Below are 12,883 nucleotides of genomic sequence, written 5' to 3'. Positions count from 1 at the left end.
GGAAGAGGTGGATGTATTTAGTGTTGATAGGTGTCAAGACCAGCGGACAGACACCGTTTGTTTGGCTACCCGCTTGTGCATAAGGATGTTGCACCTCAGCTGAACAAGACTGACAAGGCATGGGGCACTAGGATCCGAAGTTGGTCCATGCTGTGCAAGGGGTATCGTTGCTTTTAAATAGATAGGGAGCTATTCACTGCACTGCTTTTGTGCTGAGACTAGATCTGAGATTCCCATAACTAAGCAGGCTGTATGAAGAACATGCCCTCCTTCATCAAGATCACGAATTATTATTATTTTAACCATAGTGCTCTACAGTAACTACTACGGTTTTCTACCTGGTATTTTAAATATATGCAAGCCATGTATGCTAATATATCTGCATGAGAGATTGTCGTGACTTAGAGACAATCTTTGGCAGAAACAATGGGACAGACTCACAAACAGGTGGTTCTCATCACTGGATTCATCATGCTGTATGTATGCATTTTAGCCTTTTGCCTCATGCCCTGATCATGTAGAGCTGCATTTCTTTCTGGACATAGATGTGGATGCATTTGCTGGAGAAGGTAGCTACGTACTTCCTTCACTGAGGCATCCCTCTTGGTACCTGTATAAATATCTCTAGGCAATCATAGCCTAGAAATATTTATACAATAAAAACCAGTAGCATATAATCTGTCGTTGTGACGGACAGCATTGCGATTTTGTGTACATAAGAAATGATAATATATCTGGAGTGTGGATGTTCTGCTCTTCGTTCATGTGTGACCAATTTCTAATCTCTTTCAGTCTTCTGTAAATCCAAACTAACCAACTGAAGTCAGTGGAGTTCCTGGGGATTTGTACTACTGTAAATGAGAACAGAACAGAGAATTTCTTCTTCTTCTCTCTCGTAACAGTAAGAAAAACTGGAATGTCAGCCTGGCTTTACTTCTTTGCTTTGCTCATGTTGTCATAAAATGGACGTCATTTAAACCTTCTTTATTTTTTTTGTATTTGGAATATAATAGAAGAGCCTTGATGGTTTCTTATTTTACAGGAATATAAACATTAAAAGTCATTTTTCTTTTACACATGAGTTAGGAAGCATAATTTACTTGAAAGGACCCTATTATATACTCAGTACTGTATTTGTTTATCTAATTGAAGAGCATTTACTGCAGTTTCAAAGTTAAGCCAATAAACATTTGTCTTTGCATTGTGGCAGCGATGTTTGACAATTGGATTGGGCAACACCCATTTTAACTTAGGTTTATTTTCTAGTATTGATGAAGGAAAACTCTGAGTACATTTTCACTCCCTTGCTTGCACTGTTGTCACAAGTTGGGTATTTGGCAAAAGATGCCAAAAGCCTTTCTTACAAGTTGCCTATGTTACTTGCATCGTCCTTGTTTCCAGCACCACCAGGTCACCTCACAACTTTACCTTTTGCTTCACATACCCCTGGATACATTCCATGTGCAAAAAAAAATGCATAGAGAAATAAGCAGAAGGATGTTAAATGGACCTACATGTATCATTTCTGTTCAAATCAAGAGGAAAGCAGTGGAAAACAAACTGAACCTTCTTCTCTCATGTGCCAGGCTCACACCAAAACATCTGTCCATCCACTCTGTCTACCTCAAATCCAGCAACACCATGTTTATGGGAGTGCTTAAAAAGCCTTTATCTTCACTGTCAGTTCGATGATGCTGTTGGCGTTCTTACATAAAAATATTTGATTGCTCTATTTTTTTTTTTCTCTATAAATGGTGTTCTGGATTGTGCTGTCGGTATCAAATAGCTCGTGGAACATCCCTCCTAATCGTTTCCTTTTGGGAGCAGGATCATCGCGCTCATTCTGAAGCCGCGCCAGTGCCTGCAGTGCGTGGGGACTACAGATGAGATCTTTGTTACAGAAGCATGAGATCAATTCACCATTCCGGGCCATGTAGTAAGTGCATTCCTGACTGAATGCTACATCGTTTTTATTTTCCTGGGACAGCATTGCACTTTGTCTCCTCACTGAAAGAGCTATGTTCATTAGATACAGGAAGTCCTGCTAAACATGCATAACGTTACATTAACAGCTGCTGGTAGATCTTTGAATGCTCAGTGATCAGGGGAGAGTTTGCAAGAGATTTGGTGCTTCTTTGCTATGATTGTTTTCTTCAGCTTGCTTCAGAATCTAAACTTCTGTAAAAAAAAAAAGGGCAGTTAATCCTTAAGGTTGCAAGGAAAACTTTTAAAATATGCACCAGATGGAAATCAATGCAGTAGTGTCTGCAAGCAGACAGATCAGATCTGCTGAGAAGCAGTCTGAAGGCTGATACTATTTGGAATAAAGGAAGTATAGCTGCAAAGCAGTCATGCAATTTAGATTGCATACAATGCAGTACAGGGAATCTGCTAGTCTGCAGTGAGCCCTGTCTCGGTTTACATTGTCCATGGGTTTGTTTTTGCCGGTGGCTCAGTAGGAACCCAATTTTCTCTCCTGTTGATTTGTGCTCCCTCCGTTTTCTATAGACAACTCCCATTACTTCCTTTGCCAGTGCATACGGATAGCTCACTCAGTAACAGAGCTGATCAGAAAGAAAGATTTCCAATCTGTAGAAAATAAATTTCTATTTCTCTACATGTTTTCTGCACTTCCCAAGCAGGTACAACAGATGGCCAAACAAAAACTGTTTTAAAAGCTCTAGATAGAAGAAAAACATAATCTCACAACTACAAAAAAAAAAAAAGGAAAGATCATGACCAATGAATGATGAGATGTTTAAGTTCAGCTGTTTCGATCACCATCTCTGTGGGTGAGATTTAGCAGGATTTTTGCAGAACCTCTCCAGAATAATGTGTTGTTCATGTCACCAGGAGTGCTGCACGTCCAGCTCCAGTCCAGCCTATGGGACAAACCATCTGCTGACATAGTGTTGCTGGTTTTGGTAGAGGAAAATAAATCCTTACCTTCTCCTGGATGTCACCTCTGAAAAGGTAAAACAGTAGGATAATCAAAGAAATGCCCATCTGTTGGGAGCAGAAGTTTGCATGCAGCACCTTGCAACACACCTAGGTGCCTGGCAGCTCTGGGTTGTTGATGCTGTTAGTAACGCACATGCAAGACCATACATGGTACCATTTGCTTTGATAGTAGTAATTAGTAGGCCAGTAAACAAAGATTTTATGAAAATGAGGTCTAATCTATTCATGGATGGCTCTGGGACAAAGATTGAATCCCACGTTTGTCTCCAGTCAGTGCCCCTCTCAAGGTATACAGTGTCCAGTATACATTTTGCCAGGTGTTACTGCAAGAGCCTTACAACAGACCATCTATTTTTTACATTAGCTACATTGCACAGGTTGCCTGGGCCTCAAAAACAGCTCCCTGCTGTCAGTAATACTTGCTATATTCTCCAGTTCAGTTCAGGTCCCAGCTTCTGCTCACAAAAAAATTGCAGTATCTTTTAGTGCCTGTTTTTTCCCTAATGCACCCATATAGGGAGATGCTGTATTGCATTGTGATACCAAGAATTACTGGTAGGAAGCTACAGTGAGGCAAGTTTAAATGAGGAATAAGACATGTGTTTCCAACAGTGGGGATCATTCACCACTGGAGCATACGTTCAAGGGAAATCATCTCATGGTAGCTGATAGTTAATACCATATTATTTTGGAAGTCTGGGAACAAGTTGACAGATTCCACCAAGTTTCAGCTGTTAGGGCTATGTGACGCAAGGCAAGTAGGGATTTATCTTGGGGGAAGTGCATGGCAGAAAACACTTTGGTTCCAGTCCACCACTACCTCCTGTCTCCTCTTCCCTGGCATCCCTCCAGCGTCCGCAGCAGAGAGTCTCAAGAGGACAACCTGCAGCCCTGGTGTCTTTTGTACCTGCAGCTCAGTGACAACAGGGCTGCTCCCTGGGTGTGTGGGCTGATGCAGGGGAAAGAGGACTTAGGTTTCATGTTTCTGCCTCTTCACCCTTGCTCTTACCCTTTCCTCCCTTGATTTGGGGGAGTTAAGTGCTTCTGGGAGAAAAGGGTGAGAGATCTGGCTTTAAAGGAGATGAATCCTAGATGAGAACAGGAGTCTTTGGGCTGTTATTTCTACCTGGTCACAGATAAAGTAAGATTCTGCTGTTATCAGGTGCTACATTCAAAGAGGACAAGATGCTTGAAGCCCTCAAGTGTTGTTAGTATCTACTGTCAACCAACAACATAAAAAATGTAGCACTTGAGCCCCAAAGTCCTGGAGACTGGCCATGATATAACGAGGATTCAAAACAAATAAGAATTTCAGTATCCCCGAACTATGAGTCTTCAAGGCTTTTGTGTTTTTCTGCACAAATGTGAAGGCTTGAAATGAATTATTTAGGTGAAAGATGAGTCTTTCTTATGATTATGATTTCTTGTTTCCGTATGCTTAGACAGCCAGTACTATAGGATAAAGAAACATGTCAGAAGACTTGCATTGATATCCTTAAAACTGGCAACACTGGATGCTTTTGTACCAGAGAACAGGGCTGTGGAGAGACTGAAGATGAAGTCCTGGTTTTACTTGCGGAAGTAATTTTAACAGGCGCTAACATGTGTTTAATCAAACGAGATTTCCACCTTTCCAACTGCAGTTTTAGTCATAGCAGCATATTTTGCAGTCCCCACTCAAGCCAAGCTGTGTGTGTTAGTAGTGGCAATGTTGTTGAAGCAGTGAGAGTCGAACTAAACACCGTCACAATCGATGTCATGCCTCTCAGCTAGCAAACTGAGCAGGAAAGTGTTAAATCTCCTCCAGCGATGCTGTAATGGGAGACGCTCCAGTCATCTTTACCTCCTGAAAGCCACTTGCAAACCAAGTAAAGAAGTAGATCCTCCAAATTAGGTCATCTGTTTGCTTCATTCTGAAAGATTTTTATTAAAATGAAAAGTGTTGTCTGTTTCTTCTGCCAGACAGAAAACAAACATTGGCATCTAGAGCGGTGGAAGACGAATACTTGGTGCTGGGCAACTTGATTAAAGTGTATTCCTTGTACTGAGCGGTGCCTCCCTTATCCTGCCATTGTGTTCAGACAAAAAAAAAAAAAAGGAGGGCCTGCCCTTTCCCATTGTATAGTCACATTTTCCAAGTTCAGCCAAAATGGGTTTTATAAAAAGCTCTAAAAAAAAAAAAAAAGATGAACTTTGTCTTTTAGCAAACCACTGAGGCAACTCTTAAATGAAAGCAATTTTGTGCATCTTATATATATGAAAACTGTTGAAGTTTGTGCTCTATCTGACCTACTGGAGAAGGAAGATAATCCTGATTAAAATGGTCATGAGATAAATGTTATCTGAGCTTTGCTTAAAGGTTTGCTGCTCAAACTGAAGCTGAATTTTACTTCAAACACTGGGGAAGGTGATAGAGGAAGACGTGATTTGCAGCAGAAGACAGCGTGTTTGTACTGTTATGTTTTTATCACTGCCATCCCAATACCAACATCTACTTTCATCTACCAGTGTACATTACACCAGCAATCCTCTAATATATTAACAGACATTATTAACTGTAATAGCTCAATTCAGTCAGCTTTAATGGGAGTATCGCAGTCTCTGCATCATGTTTGCCATTACCCAGAGACAATTGCTTGTGGGCATTCACCTGTGTGCAAACTGGGCATGAAAATTTAAAATTGTGCATCATATGCTTACATTTTGGAAACATTAAAAAGAAACTGTAGTTAGTAGACAGATACAAGTATCCTCAAAAAAAAAACCCAATAACCAAAGAAAACCTGACTCTTAGGCTAAGCCATGTCCTCAGCTCTGTTTTGTGGCACTTCTATTTGCTTTAAAGACTCAGCATGGATTTTCCTTGGTGGCTTTATATGCTGAGTTTTACTGTACTGGTTCCACCATCACCAGACTTGGTAAACAAGGATGTGCCCAGGGGAAAACAGACGTGGTTAAAAAGATCTGTGTTGCCAGCCAAAATCTGGTTAGGTTGGTGTGGGCTTCTAGAAGCCAAAACAAAACAGTTGTGCAGGGCCAAGAATTCCGAGATAGAGAGGGCTGGAGGAATTCTAAATATTCTACAGAAGTGGAAGCAACAGGACTTGGCAAAATCCTTGATCTAGTTAGAGAAACAATGTGTCTCGCTAGCCAAACAACTGGGTGGTGTTGAAAGAGAAAGTGAGATGGCAAAACCCTTGAGCAGAGACAACAGAGGATATCCAGGAAGGGCTGTCTGAGACCTGGGTCTGGATGGAGATTAAAAGTTAGCTCTAATGAAATACCCATTTGTTCAGATTTTTGGTTCAGTATAAATATAAATTCCTGACCTAAAATTCTTCTTTAGTATGATCAAGGGATCTGTACTGACCAAACAATCCTGAGAGATCCAACAAAAACATAGCATTCTTGAGATATACATAGATAAAAATAATATGTATACTTCCATCCGTACTTACATACGTGTGTTAAATGGAGATGGTTTTGACACAATAGTTTAAATAATAGGGACAAACTTTTCATACTAGAATAGTATTAAAAAATTACAGTGAAGAATCTGATTTCCTTGTGCTTAACTTTAGTTCTATATTAACAGATTTGTTTTTAGGTTTTCTTCTTTTCCTTCCTAATTTTAGGGATAATTGCATTCACCATTGCTGCTTCACTAATAGAAAGAAATTTATCTGTGGAACCTGCATCAGAGAAGCTTAATATATAAATGCTTGTGCCTGTTTGGCAAGAGGATTAGCAAAGTGATGTGGATATTTTTGTAGTCCCCAATTACACACTAATGTGTATTGATTGAGAGGAAAGCAGTGCACATACCAATTTCTCAGCACAAAGGAGAGATGCACTCAGCCGACATGGCATTTTTGCTGTATGATTTTCTTTGTTTTTAGCACCAAGTTCAATATAAAAGGCAGATACTCTCAGATAATTAAAATTACACATTTTATCCAGGAACACTTCAATAGATAGGCGTGTAAAAGGTAGAGATTTTATCTCACTCAAAGAGAACATGGGTTTGGTTGACGCTTACTCTTTGAATTTGTGTTTGTGGCTTATTACCATTGTAATCAACAAAATATAAATCTCCTCCTAAGCCAGCGCGCGCTTGAACCTGACAGCTCTGAGGGAGCATTTTACAGCAGGACCCTTTCGTCTGAGCCCCAGGACTGCTCAGGGTCTTTTTTCTTCTTGCATTGGAGCTGTCGGAGCGCGCAGATTTAGCATTGGGGTGAGTCAGCAAAAAATAACCCCGCGCCGCTCTGCTGGCGTCTGGCATCCAGAGCCTGGGTTGCCGTAGCAGAAGCGATGCTCGTGCCCCTGCAGGGCCTGGAGCCCGACGAAGGGCGGAGACACGGCTCGTGCCAAAATATGCAAAGAATTGAAATAAAGGTTTTCCTAACCCTATGCAAGACGCATTTTTAAAAAATGCCTAGATCTCTCATCAAAGTGAAATGTAATTAAGGATATTATTGCATGCCTTCTTAATTGGAACAGCTTGTGACAGAGAAGTATTTGGGAGGATTTCAGCCTGACAACAAAGTGCAGGCGTTGTGCATGCTCTGCTCGAGTGGAAATGCAGCCCGGCGAATCCACGCGTGCACAGAGCAGCTGAATGGCAAGGGTCAGTGGGACTGCCCGGCTGCCCGAAGTGCTGCACGTGCGGAAAAGCTCAGAGCTTATGCTGTAGTCGCAGTAAGACACTGTTGGAATTCCTCTGGACTGCTAAACGAGATGAAGTCGCTTCCCTGTGAGCAGTAGTGAATGTGTTAATAAGTCATGTAGTATTGTAAGTGCAGTCTTTTCTCCAGAAGTGTAAAGGACTGATGAACATTTTGCTGTCTTGCAATTATTGTCCCAAACTTGAAGCCAGTGGTGTCAATAAACGAGTAAGGGTGCAGTCAGTCCAGAAAACTCTATTCTTGTGATATCCAGCCATGAGAGTGAGACACTAGCAGATGGATGGGAGGAATTCCCATAGACAGAGTGGCGGAGAGACACCAGTAACATAGACAGGATTCAGGCACAGTTAGGGAGGGATTGACACCAGGAGGGTGAAAGATGCCTTCGTTCTTCTCATGCAGTGGCTCTGCACTGCCGTGGCCAGAGGAATAATACCCCAGGGCACTGCTCACCCAGACAGTCTGGCTAAGGGCCAGGTATTAATTTCTCTGGGTTCCTGTGTGGGAGCAGGGAAAGCGAAGAAAAGTGTTAGAAGTGAAAATAAGATGAAGATGTTAACAATGTCTGCCACAGGATTTCTTCTTAGACAGTACACTGCTCACACAGCCCCAGAGTAAATGTAGAAAAAAATTTGTAATATTTCATTTGTACTACTAGTAATTTTCATGTGATTAATAAAACATTCTTCTTTTTTTTTCTCTAATACTTCTCATGGTGGAAGGTGAGTGTAGACGGAAAGATTTATTTTGACACAGTGCATTGAGAAGAGCTGTTGCTTGACATTCAATAGTTAAGTTATGAAGTATCGGACACTGGAGTAATAAAAACCTACTTGCTTTGATCTTGTACTTAAAAAATGATTAAAGTATAGAATTGCATGTGCCGACATTAGACCTCCACCCACAGAGAGTTTTAAAGCTGTCGGGGGAAAAAGGAAAGTTGAAAGACAGCTTAAATGTAATAATTCAGAAATTGAGCTGCTTTGTTATTTCAAAGATGGTCAGAGTAAAAGGGATTTTTCATACCCTATTTGTTATACTAGATCTAAGAACCTTATCCCAAGACATTTCCTCTTGCATACAACCAAAACCTGAAAATTGCTAAGAAGAGGTAACACATCGGAGAGCTGTGTTGCCATATTTTCTGTTGAACTGAACTCAGTGAATTTACACCCTTGAGGATTCCCTCTTCCCCTCTCAGTACCTCCACGCTGTACTGGGTGACCCCTGCCTTCGCTTCTGCTTGTGTGCCTCAAATAGCAAAGACCGGAGTATTCAGAATGTAGTTTGCAGGGATGAAAAGCTTTCTTCTTTTAATTGTAGGTATATTGTCATCTCCCAGGCACATGAAATTACCTTGTGGAATTGCAATTATGAACTTATTACTGGTTTATCTAATTGTGAAAGAATACAGAGACGTGTTGAGTTGGGTTTCTGGCCCCTGCCATATAAACTTTTCCAGTGAAGGCACACCCTTACACCCACACACAATCCTGATTTAAGTCAGTAGGAAGCCTCGGTTTTTGCATAATCATTCTGTAGCCAGTATAGAAGACTGAAGAAAATACATTAGCTGATGCTTACAGGATTACATCTGCCCATCCAGGCTTCTTAATTCTTTTGTAGCAATGACTCTGCTAGTGCAAAGACAACATTTGATCTTGCAGTGTCCTTGATTATATTAGATAATTTTCATTCTCTGTACAATTAGAGATCCTTGGCCTTTTGTCAACATTCTTCAAGAAAAGGAAAGACTTTTATGATAAAAAAATGCAGTAGCATTTGTTGGAAATGGCCCTGGAGTTCAGACAGAACATTAGATCAAGGGCAGTGAATTGGGTTTCAGTAGTGCTGCATTCATTACTATAGACATGATGATCCTGATCAGAAATTGCAGTTTGATTAATGTTAATGTTACTGTTTTGTGAGAATAAAGACCTAGAAAACACGCCATGTCATCTCTGAGACATGAGATGCCCGAAGATACGACGACTTTAAGACTCAGCTTTGTGGAATCAGCTTTCATTTACAGAGGAATCAACATTTTGCATTTGAATTGACTCCCACATTGGCTATGCCCTGCTGTTCTTCTGCTGTATTCTTCACCAGATGTTCAGTGCTGAAGCATACACTTCAGAAAACATGTTGGTTTTAGGGATCAGTAGGTTTTTTGTAACTCACTACTTTGATACACGTTGCCCTTCTCAGCATCAACATTTAAACACTGTGAGTCTGGCTGCTAGGGTGTACAAGAAGCCCATTTTGTTCTTCCAACCACCCAGGATCCAGCTGCTGTTTGAAGAGGTCCCAGTCTGCTGCAGGACAAGCTCCTGAGGTGCCAGTGTTGTCTTCTGGGAAAGCCGCACACATCTTCCCCATGTGGACAAGGGAACCTTTCAACCATGTAGAGCTTCCCTCATGTTGTTTCCTGACGGGGACACTGAATTAATTTCTGTCGTAATCAGCTGCAAAGCACACTGAGATCGCCAGCAGGAAGCAATTTCAGATGAGAAAAATAGTGTTTAACTCACAGATTCTTCTGTCTGGAGGTTTGTTTCCTGGCCAAGTTTGTGTTTGTGGAAGGTGCTCCCAAGGACAACAGCCTGGCATGGTGAGACAGGGTTTGCCTCTTGGGAGGGCAGGTGCAGTCCCCAGCATCTCAGTCCCTTTGGTGTACTGGTCCTTGAAGGCCTTGAGGGACTGGTTTAACCTTAAGTTAAGCTTACCAACAATTGGAAGTAGAAGCATAAAAGCATGATGTCATAGGGGATGTAGTGGAAGAGCATAACACACAGATTACGTTTAAATGGAGAAAAAAGTGACAGTTCCACAGAAGAGCATGGCAAAGGAGATCTCCATGTCTTGGCCAGCTTCATCTGCACTGACAAATATTATCTGGCTATAAGGATATGTCCACTGGGAAATGGGCACTCTCAGGCAGAGCTGTAAGAGAGAGGTGCCCAGTCAGATTCATGGAGAACAGGACATCACATGCCTTTGGGTTCCTCTGAAAGTGGATGACAGGAGGTATTTATGGTTCATTTCAGAGGGCTAAGGTTTCACTAGGGGTTTTACTGCAGCGTGATGGAAATGGACGTGTTTTAAATGGTCAAATCCTCTATGCCAAACATAAATAAATAATGCTTTCAAGTTAAAATAGCAAAGAACATCTTGAAACTTATATCTATAGAAATAAGCCCTCTAGCTAATAGTAAATGACTATTTATAATTGCCTGTTGGGATGCCTGACATCAGATGGTTGTACTAGTAACATGAGAATGGTATCTGACAAGTTGGGAAAAACACATGGCAGGAGATGGGAATATTGATTTGTAGGCAAAATTTGGAAGAGGGGGAAGGGAGAGAATGGCCAAAAATGTGCTTTACTTTTTAAGAAAGTGACATTCCTGCCACCAAAACAAGAACTTGAGAAAGAAAGCACATTCCAAAATGATATCATCGCATTCCTTCTATATGGACAAACACGCGGCTCTGTAGCTGCTGTTTCCTGTGTTTGTGATTTGCCTCAAAGAGTGGTTCAGTGAGAAGTATTTTCAAATAGGAAGAGAAATTCAGCTTCAGTGTCCTTAGGAGCCTCTTGGCAAAGTCAGACCTTCTCTCTGAGGCCAAGACTGGCTTTAATAACTGTCTGGGTTGGATAATACACCAGCTTGTAAATTTGTGATGTAGATGGAAAGTAGGTTTTCCTCTCTTCAGTGACACTTTATAGAGAATATCCATCTATTCTGAGCACCAGCTCTGATTTCTGTTGGATGCTTTAGGCTGTCCAATAGACCCAACACAAGATTTTTATTTGTATTGTACTGAAACAGAATCTGCAAAATGTCTTGGTTTCCAGGTTTGCAAGTGGACCGGAGGCCTGTGAGGTCCGTAGCATCTGTGTTAAGGTGACTCACTGAGCGTAGCAAACCACTGCAATACCTGACCAGGGATGTGGTGATTCTCCATCATCAGGAGACTGGAGCAAGCCGTAGTTTGCTACCGCCACCAACCACAAATTGAGACCACAGGGTTGTGCAGTAACTTCTGCATGAATTTCTCTGCCCTGGGTTATGCCAAAGGTCACATTATCAGATCACAAGACCATGACAGCCTCTATGGCCTGAAAACCTGCATGCTTACAAGTCCATGAATTGCAGTCATTTCCCAGATTTAGTCTTCTGCTGCTAGAGGAGGCATTTAGGCCTGGGGAGCTATGAGTGCACAGGCTGCCACAGCCCGAGATCAGCGTGGGGATTTGTCTGTGCTGTACCATTTGAGACAGGGAGGAAGGGGAGAGGGGACAGATTCAGGTTCGCGTGGAAGTAGTTTACAGGCTAGCAAATGTATCTTACAGCAGCCACAGAGGCAGAGTCTCACTGCAACTGCAAGGCAGGTGGCTTGCTGGTTTTCTGCTCTCAGCTGAGTTCTATTCTAGTATAACTCGGTGGTTTTCCACAGGGTTGCCCCTGCTGTTACTGAAGAGACAACAAATTCAGACCAGATGAATTAAGAAAAGTAAAGCCTGAGATTCCTATGCTTTTTCAGAGTACACACTGCGAAAACATGGGTCTATGTATGTTAATGACAGAGTGCGTTATTCTGAGTTCTGTTTCCTACCTGCTGTCATTAGCATCCTAGAATCAGTGTTCAGGCACTGCCGCTAACCTCTTGTGTGATTTCTGACAACCTAATTCTTTCCTTTCTGTTTCCGTTATTCTTGCCATATCACATCTCACTCACAGATTTCAAATGCAAGTCTTACAGGGGAGGGTCTGCCTCTGTAAGTACAAAGAGGTCTTGTTCTCAGTCAGGACTGCAGTGCAAACAACAGCAAGAAGTAATATTTATGAAAGACAGGACAGACATTTACTCAATCCTTGACTCAGGCCAATACCCCAATCCTCATACCAAAGAGGTCCATTTTGCACAAGTGATGCCAAATTATGGCATCTTTACTCACACCAGGGTCATTGTGAAGTCTCACATGGCTTCGAGAGAACTTTTTGGATGAGGAACCACCTACCACAGCAGAAACCTGATGGTCCAGCAGAGACAATTGCCATGCCAAAACTGTGTCCCTCATAGCCTTTTCCAAATCATTCCCCTGCTGACTGCAGTTTAACTCCAAATCCTATTCTGCTGTCATATAGTGTGTGATCCTCCTCCATCCTGCTTCCCCCAGACTGACAGCTGTTCCTTCTGTCCTTGAAGCACTGAGGGAAACATATGAC

Source organism: Opisthocomus hoazin, chromosome 7 (genome assembly GCF_030867145.1).
Source record: "Opisthocomus hoazin isolate bOpiHoa1 chromosome 7, bOpiHoa1.hap1, whole genome shotgun sequence".
Classification (NCBI taxonomy): domain Eukaryota; kingdom Metazoa; phylum Chordata; class Aves; order Opisthocomiformes; family Opisthocomidae; genus Opisthocomus; species Opisthocomus hoazin.
Note: the sequence above shows the minus strand (reverse complement) of the source record.